General features: G+C 36.6%; 1 pseudogene; it reads left to right on the top strand.

Moving 5' to 3' along the window:
• The first annotated feature begins 572 nt into the window (after nucleotides 1–572).
• Nucleotides 573–16,498, top strand: LOC124527244 (ribosomal protein L18-like; annotated as a pseudogene).
• The last annotated feature ends 1,441 nt before the right edge of the window (nucleotides 16,499–17,939 follow it).

Genomic DNA, 17,939 nt, shown 5'->3' with positions numbered 1-17,939 from the left:
TTTTGGGGGGTTTTGGGCAGAGGGGGGGCTGAAATTCATTCTCCATATCTCTACCTAGAGAAATCTTCAAACTTGCATGACATTCTCTACTCCTCTTTCTGAAGAACTCATATTTTCAAATGTGAAGACCCAGTTTAAGTATCACCTCCTCCAGAGAGCCTGTCCATTCCATCTATGGGCTTTCATAAAACTTTAAAAATAAACATTAAATTTTTTTTAAATAAAATTAAGTATTTTATTAGAAGGTGATAAAACTAACAAATAAAAGTGAAAGAAGGAAAGGAAACTGAAATTATTGTATTAGCCCTAGAAGAATAATCAACAAATGTTTACAAATGGCTATTTATTTATGAGTACTTTCTCTTTTATACCTTTGTACATTATCCATTTTTTCTAATGTGTTATTTATATAAGAAAGCACTTAATCTCCTTGTTTATCAGCACAAACATAGCCTTAAAAATATAAAAGCAAATAAAATTTAAAAATTTCATTGTCACAGCTTTCTATAGAATTGAGGTTATCCCAGAACAAGACGATTTTCTGAGAATGGGAGGAGTCCTACTTCTGAGACATGAATCAAGTAATCACGGCAATATGTATTGAGAAACTGACAAATGTTGAGAAGGATGCTCAGAGAATACCAGGTAAGCACCCTTGCTGCTTCCCTCACGGGGATTATTGGGCAACCTCCTCCCTACATATATACTACCTATAGATCTGAAGAAACTTGAGGGGAAAAAAAATCAAAGCAACATATTATTGTAAAAGAATGACACAATGAGGAAATCCTTCCAAACCATCAATTTTGCCATTTTACTTTCTAACTAAAATTGCTAGCTTCAATATTTTTAGCTTCTGTTCATTGCAACAGTTCCACACTCTGCTGTTGCTAAGTGGTGCCTTTTAATCTGACAAATATTTTGGTCTCATCCTGCTATCTCTTACTTGACCCTAGAAACAAGTACCACCTCTGAAGCCTAACATGCAATGCAGTGATTCACTTATAAATGTATAACAACACTTGGTCCTGTGTGTGTGTTTAGGAGTGTGGAGGTGTCCTAATTTGTACCATTTGCAGATTTCTGTAGTGCGAACACTCTCATCATAGCTGATTTCCTGGAGGTGGAAAGAGAGATATAATAGGCTCTCATGAAACAATTCAAACCAGTTCCAGCACACCACTAAGCCAAGCTCTCCATCATCTGTCCACTTCATGTGTTTAACCTCATCTTTTACTATTCCACACAGGAGCTCTCTGCTCCTGTGATCATCCTTTACAGAACACCCTTTACACTCTGACCATGTTCCCTGGGCCTGAGCTGCTTCCCTCACTGGGATTATCAGACAATCTCCTCTCTGTCCATGTACTACCCATGGTTCCATAGATTATTACCCATAGGTAGTCAATTGAATTATTCAAATTCAACCTATGTCACATGATGAAGATCTCTTTGTTCCCCCCATTTCTCTGTGCTATTTCCTTCTTCAAAACTCCTCCAGCTCATATTTCTTAAGGACTTGCACGTTAGGCACTACACGTATAAAACCAAACAGCCACAGACCATGTCTTCGTAACACACACTTTTAAGACAGGAATCAAGTAATAGGAAACAGACAAAGGTTGAGAAGGATGCTAAGAGAATGCCATGTCACAAATGACTTGATCTCTTCTGGGGGATCCTGTGTTCCACCTCTGCATCATACGTATCTTATTTCTAAAAGTGTATTGTGTTCCTCAATTTCAACATATACAATTGTTACGTCGACACTGGCTGTGCCTTGTCTCAGCATTATCTCTGCCTTGAGTATGTTTTCAGGAACAGACTTAGGACTTTAAAAAAAGGTCTTGCTCTGACTTAACCTGAAAGCAGCTGATGACGTTGAAAGGAGGGCAACAGGGCCTATGGATCTAAGAGAACACCAGAGGAAGAACAGGGCCAAGCAAGAAGTGAGGCTGACCAAGGACCCTGACCAGAACAATAAATTTGGTTGGGTGGAACTACCCAGGGAGCTGATAGCCAAGAAGAGGTTAATCAAGTCTAAAGATCACTGATAGCAGTTCACTGAAGATCAGATGAAGAAGGCTCTCCACCTCTCGTTTAACCAGCTTCCCAAATTCAGAAGTGTAAAGTGGTCTTTAACTTCAATTCAGAAAACCGGTATCCTAAAGAAACTGGATATTAGCAAACTTACATCATTCCATTACTGATAATAAATCAAAAGGATTGGGGGCAACAGTAGGGTTTTAAACAATCAATAGGTGACTTCATAGTTTGAGGCATCTTCTTTACAAAGATATATTGATTGACCAAGGCAGGCTTTCCGACCTCTCCAACACTCACAGTCTCATTTAATATCCTTTATGGTTTGATTTAGAACAGAAAGGTAGACGCATTTGAAGAGGAAAAAAGTCCTTTATAGGTAGAAAAGTTCTGATAGCTTCTACAAAAGAGATTAAAAAATAAAATCAGTGTGAAATTACTGGGCTTCCCTTCTTCCACTTTCACAGAAACATATGATATTGAAGTTTAACCCATCTGTAATATTTTCCTCCTACTTTGAACAGATAACATGTATATTACAGATGAGATGATAATGCAAATAACTAAGGTATTCTTAAAGACCAATTCTTCTTAGATTTAACATAATTTAAGTCATTTTTCCTTATGAATTCATTATAAAATGGATGTTGGGGAATGCAAGATGTTGAAGAACATGAGTAAGTTAGAATAAGACTTCCAGATAATTGTAACCAACTTACTTTTTTGCCCTCACTTGTCCAAAACAACTACTTTGAGAACCAGTGGTATACAACCAGCAGTGCTCACACTAAGTCTTGAATATATTTGCCAATATCCCTCTTCTATACTAGTATCAGCAATGTAGCTCAAACTACCACAAGTATAAAAATAACTTTGTCCAACATGAAAGTAGCTTGATTTTATAATTCCCCTTCACTGAAACATAATTATTTCCACTATAAAAAAAATTGCTACCAGTATAAAGTATATAAAACATTAATATCTTTGTAATGAAGCAAATTCTTCTGGCTTCTTTGATTTTCTCAACCTCAAAGAACTAAATTAAACCTCAAGATTATCATTAATTTAATACCAAATCAAACTTTTATTTATAAGAACAAATGCTGAATGTGAGTGACACTTTCAGATGATCATAATCTGGTGACATGTGCTAAATCTTTCAGAATGCCCTGCACCCTTTCTTAGCTTTCATTTGTGCACAGAACAAATTATTAGATTCTAACATCTACATCTCAGCAGCAACCATATTTTCCTTAATGACCTCCTTCTGCTATTTTCAATACCTTATCAAAACTTTAGGATTTCCCTGACTTCTTTCAACATTTTCAGTGGTAAAGTCAGCATAAGCAATCAATGTAGACTTAACACAAATCTCTTGTCTTCCTGTGCAAACATCAAAAAGTATATACACCATATAACATAAATTTTGCTGCCAAGTCTGAGATGGTTTGACTTCTAGGAGTCTGTCTTATTTTTCATTTGTTCTAGTTTAGAGTAGTGGTTCTTACATATTAGCATATGTCAAAATTAGATGTAGAACCTGTTAAAACATAAATAGTTGGGCCTCAACTTTCTGACTGAGTATGCCTGGGATAAGACCCAAGTATTTCTTTCCTAACAAGTTTCCAGGTGACAGTGTTTCAGGTTAGGGGACCATCCTTTGAAAGCCAGTGACTTAGAGATCACAGAGTTTCATTCTAGGATAACCTCTGCCATCCACTAGCTGCATTTGATCAAAAGATTCTTCTTTTTTTTTTTTTAGAATTTTTGTTTTGTTTTGTTTTAACATTTATTTATTGTTGAGAGACAGAGAGACACAGAGCATGAGCAGGGGAGGGGCAGAAAGAGAAGGAGACACAGAATCCAAAGCAGGCTCCAGGCTCTGAACTGTCAGCACAGACCTCAACACGGGGCTCGAACTCACGAACCACGAGATCATGACCTGAGCCGAAGTCAGACAGCTCAACCGACTGAGCCACCCAGGTGCCCCTGATCAAATGATTCTTAAGAAAAGTTCATAGTCATAACTGAAATTCCAATGTGAGAATTAATTTTCATCTATTTTTTCAGTCTTCTTTCTACAGCCCTGCTGGAAGGATAGTAAAAAGTATTCAGCCCAATCATAAACAAAGACACATCAAGGATTTTAATATTTCAATGGAAGAAGAATCAATGAGTGCACAACATATTGGTTAAAGGTTAACAGTCAGAGGACAGCTATTATTACCTTTTGCAATAAAGAAATAGAAGTGCTAATAGCTTAAGGGACTTACCCAAAGTCATGTAAAAAATTTCAGGTGTATTTAGAAGAGGCCCTGATCAACATTCCTTATTTCTTATTTGTTGTAATCACAGGATAATCTGCCTTCTCTTCCCTATTTCTTTGTTTTGATACTTAAAAGACAGTGTTTTGGAAATACTCCATTTTTAAATTATGACTTTGAAAAGAATTTAACACAGAAAACGAAAATGTTTTAAAGTGTTGGTTGGCCATGCATATTATTAGAAATAGATAATAAATGAAGTTGTTGTGATAAAATACTTGCTTGCATCAGATGTACAAATACAAAGGGCTTAAAATAAACAAAACAAGGAGAACAAATTCATCTTCACCAAGTTGGATTCACCAGGCAAATGAGCAAGGCTACAAAGGCCTCACCTCTCACTCCCAACCATGCCTCCAAGGAGCATTTGTGAAAGTCAGGCCACCTCTCAGGATGTAAGTATCCTCTTCTGTAACAGGGATAATACTGAACTATGCAAGTATCAAATTCATTCGAGCCCTAAGTTTATAATTCACGTAACAGTCTAGCTAGGAAAAACTTATTTCTTTTGTTTTCTTCTCTTTAAATTAGGGGTGGCAATTAGTCCCAAATAAATAGCAAATTTTAAAAACTGTATTGCTCTGAGCAAGTACATTAAAAACAGACTCACCTCTTCAGTGAAATGATTGGTCCCAAAGTGAATCTTATAATAAAAACCAAATACATATATCCTGTTAAAGTTATTGCACACTGTAAGAATGATAAAGAATAGATGTATCATAATTTTTAAAACCCTGCATAAGTTGTTATTATTGTTGTTTGTTAACATTTATGGGTAATTTTTTTTCCTGGTAAGCTATCAAACACTATTTTAAAATATTGTCTTGTTTTTTCTCCTGTCTGTGTCTCCCACACACATGTGCTTTTTGTTTCCTCCATTATGTCAACTTCAAAATAATTATGCAAAAAGATCTAAACTGAAATTACAGTCAAGGTCTGCTTACAACCCCAGAAAATACTCCAATTGCTAAATTTAGATATCCAGGTAACTTCAGTAAAGGGTGCTCACCAGGAACCAAGTTGCTTAAATATTTATTAGGGATGTAACATCACCATTATATAAATATAAGCATTGTCTCAAAGCAATATATCTTAAATATGTTTCATGAAAACCATTAAGCTATTTTATCATCTAAACAGATACATGAACATTCTGTTTAATTTTTCTTTCAAAATAGCTTATCTCTTTGTGGACTCTAAGGCCAGAAATAATTACTAATGTGTCTCACATAAAAAGGCTTTTCAAATATAAATATTAGTCATAGACCTTTTTATTACAAGATGTTAAAATATGCAAAATAGATGACTTCAAAATCCACACTGACCACCACTGATTTGTACTATGTCAATTCATGTTGGCCAACATCGTTATGCTGAAAGCAGTAAACCTGGTCATAGAATTCACCCTGCCATTATGACTAGGGAAAAAACAAAACTCTCCATCCTAGAAAAATCTCTCTCAACTTAGCATTAGATTTGCTATTATGAACATTTTTAGAAAGCTACGCTTAACAAGTATTTTGAATGACCGTTGACAGTAAGCCAAACACGCTAGCAACTTGAAAGTCACATTGGTGGCTATCACCCCAATGTAGAAAAGAATTTAATTGAAGATTGCATCATTCTTAATGCATTAAGATCCAAATATAGTATTGATTTACTTTTACAGGTGAATGATGGATATTTCCAGAAATTATTTATATCATCATCCCAGATTTTCATCATTTCTTTATGGATTCCATATTTAGCAATTATCATGCCAGTGACGAAGACAAGTTTCAGCCCTTTTTTCCACTCCTCACTGAATGAATCTTGTGAGGCAGGTTTGTCTCTCTTTCTTTGTGATCCCTCCAGGTCAATCATAAGAGAGGTGCATGTTCTCACTGGTAAAGAATGTAACAGGCAGGGCCTCCGTCTGCTGCCCTCCCCAGAGTATGTGCAACATGTTCAAATGTTCTCACAGTTCATTGCAGTGCAGTCCACTTCCTTCAGAATTTTTCCGAATTATTTCTCCAAAATGCATTGAAAAATTGGAAGAAAATACATGAAGACGGAACATGTGGTTTCCCTTGTTTATAGATCATAAAAGGTTTTTATTTTTTAAGACTTTAGTCACATTAGTTTTTAAATTATTATTTTTAGGATAAACATTTTAAAGTACCATGAAGAATGATCTCTGGAAGGATCAGTAGAAGCAAGGGACTAAATCCTTATTCTCTTATATCCGTGCAGAATATATGTCTGCCATGACTTTTCAGAGGTCAGCAGAAACTCTGGTCAGGCAAGAAGTAAGTGTGTGCTAAGGGAAGCAAGTTTAAGAACAGAGAAATATCAAGAAATGGACACAGAAATGTAAGACAGAGAAGGAAAAGAAAGCAGAAAAGGTGATACTCTCAAAAATATTCATGATGTCCTGGATATTAAATTTAGTCACCAATTTAGGTATTAACACAAATATAAAGGTGATGATACTGGACACGAAGTGAATGGTTAAAATTACGACTTCATGATATGAAACAAGGGAACATTACAACCACTATTTAATAAAAGCATTGTTTGTTTATTTGTTTGTTTGTTTGTTCTCAGAGTCCAGCAACTTTCACTTTTCTTAGCTTTTCAATATATTTTAAAATTATGAAATGGGATGAAAAGAGCCACTAAATTTCTGATCTCCTTCAGTTTGGCTGTGTGCTAATGAATGTTACATAAGAAAAATTTTTTATTACACAAAAAACTTTATCTACATAGAATATATTATTAGAAATTCTATTTTTTTAACATAGGATTTATTCTAACTTTTGTGAAATGCTCTGATACACAGTGCCCCCCAATGATGAAGATGTGCTAAAGACAGACATTTATTTATTCAATTTCTAAAGTTATCAGAACTCATAAACAAAATCAGCCATGGCTTATTATTAAAATTCCATGAGCTACATATTCAAGATATGTCACAAACTACTAGATTGTGGTAGTATTTCTTGTCATCCATCATTCCAGAAAGTGAAGTAAGAAGGTTCCTGCTAAATTAAAATCCAAAGAGATTTTGGAATTTTTGTGTAAATATGTTGTCCCCATAAGTACAAAAATAAAATCATAAACGTGTGCTTTGGGAATTAAGCTTTTAGAGTAACTACACAAAACTTGTTCCAGAAGATAACAGATTCTAATAGCTATATTAAAGTTAAGCCTAAATATGTCCACACGATGCTTATCCTTATACAGCCTTAGAATGAGTACAAAGACTGCACAAAGAAAACTGTCTTTTGATTTCAACCCACAACCAGCTTGGCGATAATATCCAAAGCAAAGAGGGATTAGATTTAAACAAAGTTGTTATTCTTATCTCAAATTTGCTACTTGACTGAAAACCTATGGAAGGAAACAACTCTATCTAAATCACCACTCCACCTGTAGCTACTGGCAAGGTGCTCAATAAATGTTTTCTAGTATATTCACTCATTTTAATTGAAATCATACTTAATAAATATTGGCTCTATGATAGGTAATAGTGACACCAAAAAAGGCAAAATATGGATCTCAGCATAATTTTAGTTATTTTGGCCTCCATTTCCATATCTGAATAAAAAAGATACTGGACTGAATTGTTTCTAATGTTCTTCCCCACCTTTAAATGTTATGATTCTACTACCCTAATTATTAATTATTTAGCTGTTAAAAAATTCAAGGCCACATTATTATCAGCTTTAAATGATCTCTGTTAATGGTAAAAAGTAGTACAGGGTAGTGGTTTAAAAGCATGGAAATTGAGGTCAGACAGCCTTGAATTTAATCAAGAGAGAGTAATCACACAGTAATTTAAAAAGGGGAAATTTAATATAATGAACTATTAACTACAATGAGGGATTGGAATAAGAAGATATTGGCTAGTAAAAAGTAAAGAGACCTCTAAAAATTATAGGAACAACAGGTATAAGGAGCAATGACTACCCCTATTGCTGAGAGAGAACACTATCCCCCATCCCCCAGGGCTGAGATACAGACCTCATAGTAGAGGGTGTAGCTGTGACCCACTGAATGGCACAGAATTTGCTGTATGCTTAGCTGGCAGAAATTGCTGGAAACGAGCTCTAAAACGTGGGTGAAAGCTATTCACAGAGAGGTGCCTCTCACTACCAAACCACCCAAGTGGTAGCCTTTGTCTACTAGGTGCTGTTGGCTGCCACGACCTGCAGGAGCCCGATGCTGAAGACTCTACCCACCACATGGAAGTTGGCTGCTGGAGGTGCAACTGCCCACCAGAGGAGTTTCAGAAGCTGAGCAGTAAAGAAGCTATCCATGCCATGGGATCAAACACTCCAAAACCAGAAAACAAAACCCTTTCTACCTACATTTTCTCTCCATCGCTCTTTAGCAACAAAACTTAACATTGTGTCAGTTGGCAAAAGGCCCAGATCCATTTTCACAGAGCAGGCAAAAAGGTCAATTAGAGCTGATAGGCAACAGATAGACAAAGGAGTACAGCCCACTCCTTTGACTCTGGACTTCCTTGCCCCTGGCTTTAGCTTCCATACAGCAACAAAACAACCTCATATAGCAAAACAACTTTATGTAACAATGTACCATTATCCTTCTTAAAAGAGAAGGTTTTATTCTTTTCCCCCAAATGAGAAATAGTGTGACAAGTCATTGCATCCATTACTAGCTATATTAATTGTTCCTCAAATTCAGTAACAGTCCCACTGTTACCTGAAGTCAAAATTGTAAATGTAACCACCAATAGCAGGTGTCTAGTTAACATAAAGAGAAAGCAAGAGTCGAAGAAAGTGGTTAGCATACAAACGAACACACACACTCACGTACACCTGTCCAAAAAATCTTGTGAAGCTTCTATAGTCCTCATTTCTGTAACTGGTCATTTTAATTAATTAATGCCTTTAATTAATATCTTTGGCTTCCTTCTTCCATTACCCATTGGTCATTACCTCTACCATCAGCCAGAACCTCAATTAGCCAGGGTTTGAGCGACTCAAATCTTCACTGCCAAAGAGTCTGAGTCGTCAATTGTCCCATTCTTACCTTTCGTAAGTTGCTCGACCTTTCCAAACTCTTGTTACTTCCTTCATAAAATGGTAACAGAGGTACTAGTTCTCACTTCAAAACTTTCTGATGAGGACTAAATAAGTTAATACATAAGGAATTCTTCGTACATAGTAGGAATTATTATGAAAGTCTTTGTTATATATATCAATTCTTCCTCTTTTAATAAAAGTATTAGGGCACACATTAGAAGAGTTGTATGTGTGGCAATATTTTCCTTTGGACTTCCAAAATAATTTTAAAGAATTACATTTACAGATACTTTCATCATGGTTCCTATTTTTCAGTATGATCTGAAAACTGTAGGGTAAATGTTGTATCTCTGAAAGGTGAAATCTTTCCAGGTTAAGATGGAGCACAATTTCACTTTTTCTTTATGTATATCTATGGTATTCAAATTTGTTACTACAAGTATGTATGATTTTTGTCCTAGCCCTGTGTCTGCAAATTTCCAAAATGTAATACCTGGAGGAAATCACTTAACCTACCTGGAGTTATTTTCTAATCTACAAAATAAGGGATGTAGAATAGATGTCTTCTAAATTTCTTCCATCTTTAACATATATGATTCTATTTTACAACTTCAGAGCTCTGTTCAGGTATACTTCACATATAGTGAACAAATGAAACTTTAGTTTATGTAAAGTTTATGTGAAGTCCACTCTTTGGACTAAGATAATATCAGTTCAAATGCTACCATTTACCAGATATATAAGTTTGAGTGATCTGCTTGTTTTTGGGGCCTAAGTTTCCTCATCAGTAAAATAGAAAAAAACTAAGACCTCATGCACATTAACATGTGGTAAGAGTTCAACTAATTGTAGCTATGCTATGTTTTCAGATTAAAGTCTGCATTGATTCTAAGACATATTATCATTATGTTATCATCCATGAAGAAAGAAAAATAAACAAAAGAAGGGATGGGGCACCTGGGTGGCTCAGTCACTTAAGCGTCCAACTCTTGGTTTCTGCTCAGGTCATGATCTCATGGTACGTGGGTTTAAGCCCCAAGTCAGGCTCCGTGCTGACAATGTGAAGCCTGCTCGGGATTCTCTCTCTACCTCTCTCTGCCCTTCTCCTGCTCACTCTTTCTGTCTCTCAAAAATTAAATTAAAGAATTTTTAAATTAAATAAAGGAAGGGAAAGAGGAAGGAGAGGAGGCATGAAAGAAAGAAAGGAGGAAGACAGGGAGAGTTTCCAATTAAATTACTAGTAGATGTGTTCCAATATCAGAGATGGATATCCCAATGTATGTGTTTGTGGTGGAAGGGTGGGGTTAATTTTTAAATTAGTAAAATAAGGCATTACTGTTATTATTATCTTCTGCACATATACCACTCTGGTTGAAAAAGCAACAATCATTTTTCAATTCTCAATTCCAACAATTAAAATATTAAATCAATACTGTAAAATGTGGGAAATGTGTGTCCTTTCCAGAAGGGTAGGGTCAGTGTGTTCTATGATGAATTAATTATTGAAAGATAGGATGTTGGCTGATTGAAATACAGTAGCGAGCTAAAAGAGAATCCCTGTTCATATAGCAGCAGATAGCCTGGAAAGGGGGAAAAAAAAAGTATTCATGTAATTTGGTGAAGACAGAGTAAAGATAGAAGTATTTGCAAAATAAAAATGGAGGACAAAACTGCACTTTTTTCTCTTAAAATAGAATATTAAATCTTAAAAATGTGGACATTTTTAAGTACCTATTCTGGAAAATTTTACATGTGCAGAATGTAAAAAAGTATCTTACATTGAATCAGTGCAAAGCAAATGATTCAGTGACTAGAGCAAGGTGCTTCTAGGATTAGAATAAGAAGCCTAAAGCATTAGAAAGAAAGAAGCATTTAAAAAGAAAGTTAAAACATCGATCCTCTCCAAAGAAAGAAGCATGATAATGAAAGTTAAAACATCCATTTCCAATATACCCATTGATTTACGAATCTACTGTAGTCTTCAAGAACCTAGGGTTTTGATTCTTGAATCAGACAAATAAAATATATGAAAGAAAATAGATTTGCTAGTCCAAACACAAAGAGGGGTGGGAGGTGATTCCATAGAACGAGCTTCTAATCTGGAAACAAAAATGATTTGCTTTAAGTCATCTCACTCAAGAACAAGCAAACATTCTTTAACTAGATAATAGTGGTCATGGTAACACTGGGCTAGCAACAGAGCCAGAAGGCATTTAGTAATCTTTTATTTACTCAAAAGTATACCTTGTATGTCTAAGGCGGAAAAATCATGTATTCATTTTTCTTCTATCTTGTATAACTTGTTTTGTTTTCATTTAAAGCTATTATAGGATACGCATTTTGATCAGTGTTTTTCACAATAAAGCAAGTCATTGATAACATGTAAGTGATAAATAGATTAATGAGACTTCTAAAGGTAATTTTGCCAACTCTTTTCCCTACAGAGTTTCATAGGCAGAGGGATGTCAGAATGAAATTGTACGGACTTCTATAGAAAGGAATTCTCCATTTCAAGTAGTCCATTGGTATTTATACATGTAGGCAAATGCTTTACTTGTGTTCCATTAAAATTGGAAACAAAATATGCAATATACTCTGTCTTCTGGTCCCATGGAGATCAACCTCTTAAGGAAACACTCTGTTAGGTATGAAGTTTCGGATTTCATTGGTGACCTTGTAACAATATATATTATTTAGCAATATTTTTCCAACATTTCATTTTGAAAGAAGAAAAAAATTAAGACTATATATGCTATATAATGTAGTTAAATGAAAATAAATATCTTTTTTTTTCTTTTTTTTTTTTTTTTTACCTCAGAAGATAACTTGACCTATAATGGCTACCGTGTTATTTTTTCTTCTATTCTTCTTTCTTTGCATCTCTATGCCTGATAAATTTTCAATCCCTAACCTTTCTGGATTCTTGTTTCCCCTCTATCTACATGTTTAACATTGACTAAACACTTAAAATTTGTTGTTGATTAAAAAGGAAAATAGGGGGATAGAATGCCTTATTTGTATAACTAATAATGCATAAGAGTTACACAAATATTATCTAACATATGCTTATTATCTTAAAACAAAATTATATTAGAAAGGAAATAAAACTTCAGAGGGTGAAGAAAAAGAGGTATTTCTGAATAGATATTGTGGGAGAGTAACCTCAGGAGCACAGATTCAATTAATGTACTCCCCTAAGTTAGAAAATACAGAGCTAGAATTTGGAATGTGAGTGATGAGAGTTATAATCCTTTGTTAATAATGATCTTATCCATAGAAAAAGAAGTGAGGCCTATAAGATAAAATAATTACAATACATTTCTAGTACTGAGTACAGTAAAAGGAAAAGCAGAAAGATATAATTCTAGAATAAACCAATCCTAACAAATGCCAATTTATGAAGAGCAGATACATGAAAACACCCAGGGAGAGAATTTATACAATTCCAAATTTCCATTCCCACTATAGGATTTGGTATCCAATCTGCCCACGGAAGGATCTTTCAGTACCTTGATTTTTACTTACAAAGAAACCTACTTAGGGGCTCTTGGGTGGCTCAGTCGGTTGAGTGTCTGACTTGATTTCGGCTCAGGTCATGATCCCAGGGTTGTGAGATCAAGTCCTATGCTAGACTCCATGTTGAGTGTGGAGCCTGCTTGAGACTCTCTCTCTCTCCCTCTGCCCTTCTCCTCCACTCGTTCTCTCTCTCTCCAATAAAGGAAAAGGAAAACAAAAGAAAGAAACATACTTAGAATTTTCTGGTTAAACTTTGTGAATCTAACATATACATTTATTTCTGATCCATCTAAACTCAAAAAAATTATAGTAATTAAAAAAGGGTGGGCTCACAAAGTGTAAAATGAAAGAAAGAAAGAAAGAAAGAAAGAAAGAAAGAAAGAAAGAAAGAGGAAGGAAGGAAGGAAGGAAGGAAGGAAGAAAAAACAAAGAAAGGAGGGAGCAGGGAATGAAGGAAGGAAAGAAGGAATAAAAGAGAGAAAGAGAAAGGAAGGAAGAAAGAAACTGGAGCACTGTAGAAAAGAGACGTTAAATAATTTTGGAAACTGGAAGCCAACTAGGCAGTTATTACTAATTTAGGAGACCTGAATGGAGATGTTTATGTGTGTGTGAGAGAAGAGGGATTAACAGCAAGAATGTAGCTGTTTCACACCACAGGAGCCTGAAGAATTGAAGGGATCAGTTACTTCAGTGAAGATGCAAGGCAGAGCAGAATGCAAGATAAGTGGCTAAGTCTTTAAAAAGAGCTGCTATATTTTCTTGTATCCCAAGCAGCCAAGTAATTATCTCTCTCCTACCTCTGCTAAAGATAAAGGGTTTAGTCTCTGGAAAAGCTGAACAATGGAGGATCTTATCTAAGGATATAAAGCATAGGTGAGGGAAGAGGTAAGTAATGTACTAAAAATAGAATTTGAGTGGTAACTTATTTACTAAACACTGAGTCCACCAGTCCCTTGACTATCCTGGTACCTGTAATACTAACATCCATATCTAAATCCCCCAAGCAGGAAAAAGAAGGAAAAACTAGATTAGGAAAAAAAAAAAAAAAAATCCTGGCGTGCCTGGGTGGCTCAGTCAGTTGAGCGTCCATTTTGACCGCAGGTCATGATCTCGCAGTCTGTGGGTTCGAGCCCCACGTTGGGCTCTGTGCTGACAGCTCAGAGCCTGGAGCCTGCTTTGGATTCTGTGTCTCCTTCTCTCTCTGCCCCTCCCCTGTTCATGCTCTGTTTCTTTATCTCTCTGTCTCTCAACAATAAATAAATGTTAAAAAAAAATTTTTTTTTTAAATCCTATCCATACCAACAATGGGAGAGCCCCTCAAACAAAACAAAAAGCCTGAATTCTCCCCTGGGTAAAATTCATCAGTAAACCAGCCCCACCTGAGAAAACGGGGCTCCAGTAAAGCTCTTAGTGCCTCATTCTTTTTTTTTTTTTTTTTGATTTATTTTTGAGAGAGAGAGAGAGTGCAAGCGAGAGAGGGACAGAGAAAGAGGGAGACACAGAATCTGAAGCAGGCTCCCGGGTCTGAGCTGTCAGCACAGAGCCTGAAACAGAGCTTGAAGTCAGGAACTGGGAGATCATGACCTGAGCCAAAGTCAGACACTCAACCCACTGAGCCACCCAGGCTCCCCTATTGCTTCATTCTTAATATAAGTGAGAGGCCAAGGACCACAAGCCAGTTGTAGAAAGTCTCCAGTATAAAACATGAAAATTAAAACATACAGAAAAACAACAGAGACAAGTGAATTTAAGGAACAAAAGTTTTAAAATATTTTATTGTCCTTAAAGAAATGAGAGAAACATTTATCTCTGGCCCCAAATCAGAATGCTACCATAAAAGGGGGTTATTTCAGATAACAAGAAGAAAAAAAGTCTTAGCAAATTAAAATATAGTAAATTAAAAATAAATATTGAAAAATAAAGTTGAGGATATCTCTCAGAAAATAAAACAAAAAAAGAGCAAAGAAAAATAGGAGAGAAAATATGAGAAAAAAAAAGATTGATTCAGTAAATCTGACATTTATATAATAAGAGTTCCAGATAAAGAAAGCAGAGAAAATGAGAGGGAAAATTATCAAAGAAATAAATTAAAACAAGAAAAATCCCCCTAATTTAACTGGTATACATGGATCTCCACATTGTAAAGAGCTTAAAGAACCCAACAGAAATGAATTGAAAAACAAAATAACTCACACCAAAGCCCATCACTGCAAAATTTCATCATCTGAATAATGAGGGAAGATCCTGAAAATTTGCAGGTAAAAGGGAGACAAAATTCACAAGCATAGGTCTGGGCATAAAAGTGCCATCAGCCTTCTCAGTAGCAATGCTGAAAGTAATAAAACAAATGTAAAAATGCTTTTAAAATCCTGAGTCTTGATTTGCAACCTAAAAATTTAAGTCTAGAGGCACCTTGGTGGCTCAGTCAAACGGCCGACTCTTGATCTCGGCTTAGGTCATGATGTCACAGTTGGTGAGATAGAGCCCCGAATTGGGTTCTGCACTGACTGCACAGAGCCTGCTTCGGATTCTCTCTCTCTCTCTCTCTCTCTCTCTCTCTGTGCCCCTCCCTGCTTGTGTTCTCTCGCTTTCTCTCTCAAAATAAACATTTTTAAAAAATAAATAAATAAAAATTTAAGTCTAAACTATCAACTATGAGAATATAAAAAAAAATTCTAATATAGGTGTTCTCAAAAACTTTTCTCCTTCCATATAATTACTGAAAGTTGCTGGGGAATGGTCTCCAGCAAAACAAGGGAGTAAATAAGCAAGGAAGGTGCGATATATCTCCAAGTTCTAGAGCAGCCACAGTTCCTAGTTCCAAAGAAGATGAGGAGCCTGGATGATTAATTGATGAAGAGTTTATCCAGAAGGTACGGATAATGTAGAGTATCATTGGAGGGGCTACAACACAAGTCATTCCACAGCACTGTCACCAGAGATATGTAACATTTTACACCTCCTGAGCTGTGCTGAGGTTGGGGTGTGGGAGAGGCGCCATCATCAGAGTTGGCATCCTCCACAACAAGGGCCAAAAGGTTAAGGTTAAGAGCCCGAGAGCCAGGACACCGACCCACGGCTGTTGGTCAGGCTGTGCAGTTTTCTTCCCAAACAAACCAACTCCACCTTCAACCAAGTTGTGAAGAGGTGGTTCATGAGTCGCACCAAACCAGCTGCTTCTATCCCTTTCCTGGATGATCTGGAGGATGAAGCATCCTGACCAGGAAGACAAAAAAGCTGTGGGTGCAGGAACTGTAACGAGTGACCTCAGTGTACAGGAGGTACCCAAACTGAAAAGAATGCGTGCTGCACCGTAAGCAGCTATGTGCGGAAACTTCATCCTCAAGGTGGGGGCAAGATCCTCACCTTCAACCAGCTGGCCCTGGACTCCCCCAACCGCTATGGCACTGTCCTGCTCTCTGCTCCTCTGAAAGGCGAGAAGTATATAGGCATTCTTACAAGGCCGGAGGAACCCTGTGCAGCCACACTACACCCTACGTGCACTCCAAGGGCCAGAAGTTTGAGTTCACCAGTGTTCAATGGGCTCACCGTGGTTACAAAAACTACCCCTTTGTTATTTAAAAGATTTTGGATGCAAAAAAGTTAATTAATTAAAAATTTGAAAACGGATTAATGAGTCCTTTTTATTTTGCACACAAGGCCACCAGAGATCTTACCTGCGGACACCTCGGGAATTGCAATGTAGATATACATGGCTCCAGACACTTGGTGCGAAACAAACGTGAGAAAAACTATTAGGGAGAAACACTTATTTACAGACTGGAGTTTCTGGTAGGGTTCCACATGGTCAAGCATGGCTTCCGTAGTGGTACTAAGAAAGCAGCAGGAACATCACAGGGATGGAAGAGGGCAATTAGGTACCAGGGGTCCCTGCAGGTATTGGCTGGGGACCTTGAGCTGTCCCTACCCACACCAAGAATCCCACATTACAAACACTGTTACCTCTGCTGCCTTCAGAAAGAGCACTCCCTGTCCCCTCTTTGACACATCATGAGCCAAGTTACTGTCATGAACATATTTTTTTTTAAGTTTATTTATTTTGAGAGAGAGAGGAAGAGTGAGCAAGGGAAGGGGCAGAGAGAGAGGAGAGAGCAAGAATCTCAAGCAGGCTATGCACCACCAGCATGGAGCCCAATGTACGGTTTAAACCCACGAACCGTGAGATCATGACCTGAGCTGAAGTCGGATGCTTAACCGACTGATCCACCCAGGCGCCCCTGCCATGAACACATCTGACTGAGCCATCCTAGCTCACACATTTGTGTCCTGGATAAAAGAATGTCAGTGAAAATGAGAATCTAGCCTTTTCAGCTACTGTACAGTAAGTCAATCATTACTTTCTTGCATTGTCCATAAGAATGAGGATTTCCTTTATCACAGAAAATGCTTCAGATGCTAAGCGTGCAAAACCAACAACAAATGTCCTTTGTAAATGAAGTCCATGAAGTAATGGATCCAGCACAGGAGAGAGGTGAAGAGAATTTTCTCAAAACAACAAGAAGGGTGAGGATGATGGACATATGTCCAACCTTAGAGAAAAACCAGGCAAACTGAAGCAGATGAGGTAAGACTTGAAGTTCTGGCAGGAATTTTCCAAAATTCCTATGACAATAAATAGCTTATTTGACAAGTTTGACTTCGTGGAAACTAGGACTGAGAAGTGAAGATTATGGGAATAATTTAGGCCAAGACTGTAAGAAAACTAAATTAACAAAATAATAAAGGGCAATTAACTCCACAAAACACCAGCCAAAAAGTTGTACAAGAAAGGAAATTTAGCAGAAAGTCTCAACTTGGTTCTGAATTAAACAGTATATGCATAACTATGATAGTTAAAAACTCTGAATACAGATTTCAATTTACATGTTGAAAACTGGGTTTGTTTGATGGGAAGAGTAGACATGTATCTGTGAGAGGGACATCCGAGTATGAGAGGGATTTAAAAGAGCTAAATCTTCAGTTTTTATAGAAGGAATACGCAGTACACAATATCTAAAACTTA

This window comes from Lynx rufus, unplaced genomic scaffold (genome assembly GCF_022079265.1).
Source record: "Lynx rufus isolate CCGP_SWC_20201006 ecotype Redwood Valley unplaced genomic scaffold, mLynRuf1.p SCAF_5, whole genome shotgun sequence".
Classification (NCBI taxonomy): Eukaryota; Metazoa; Chordata; class Mammalia; order Carnivora; family Felidae; genus Lynx; species Lynx rufus.
The sequence above is the reverse complement of the archived record's forward strand: the minus strand, read 5'-3'. Positions and strand labels throughout refer to the sequence as shown.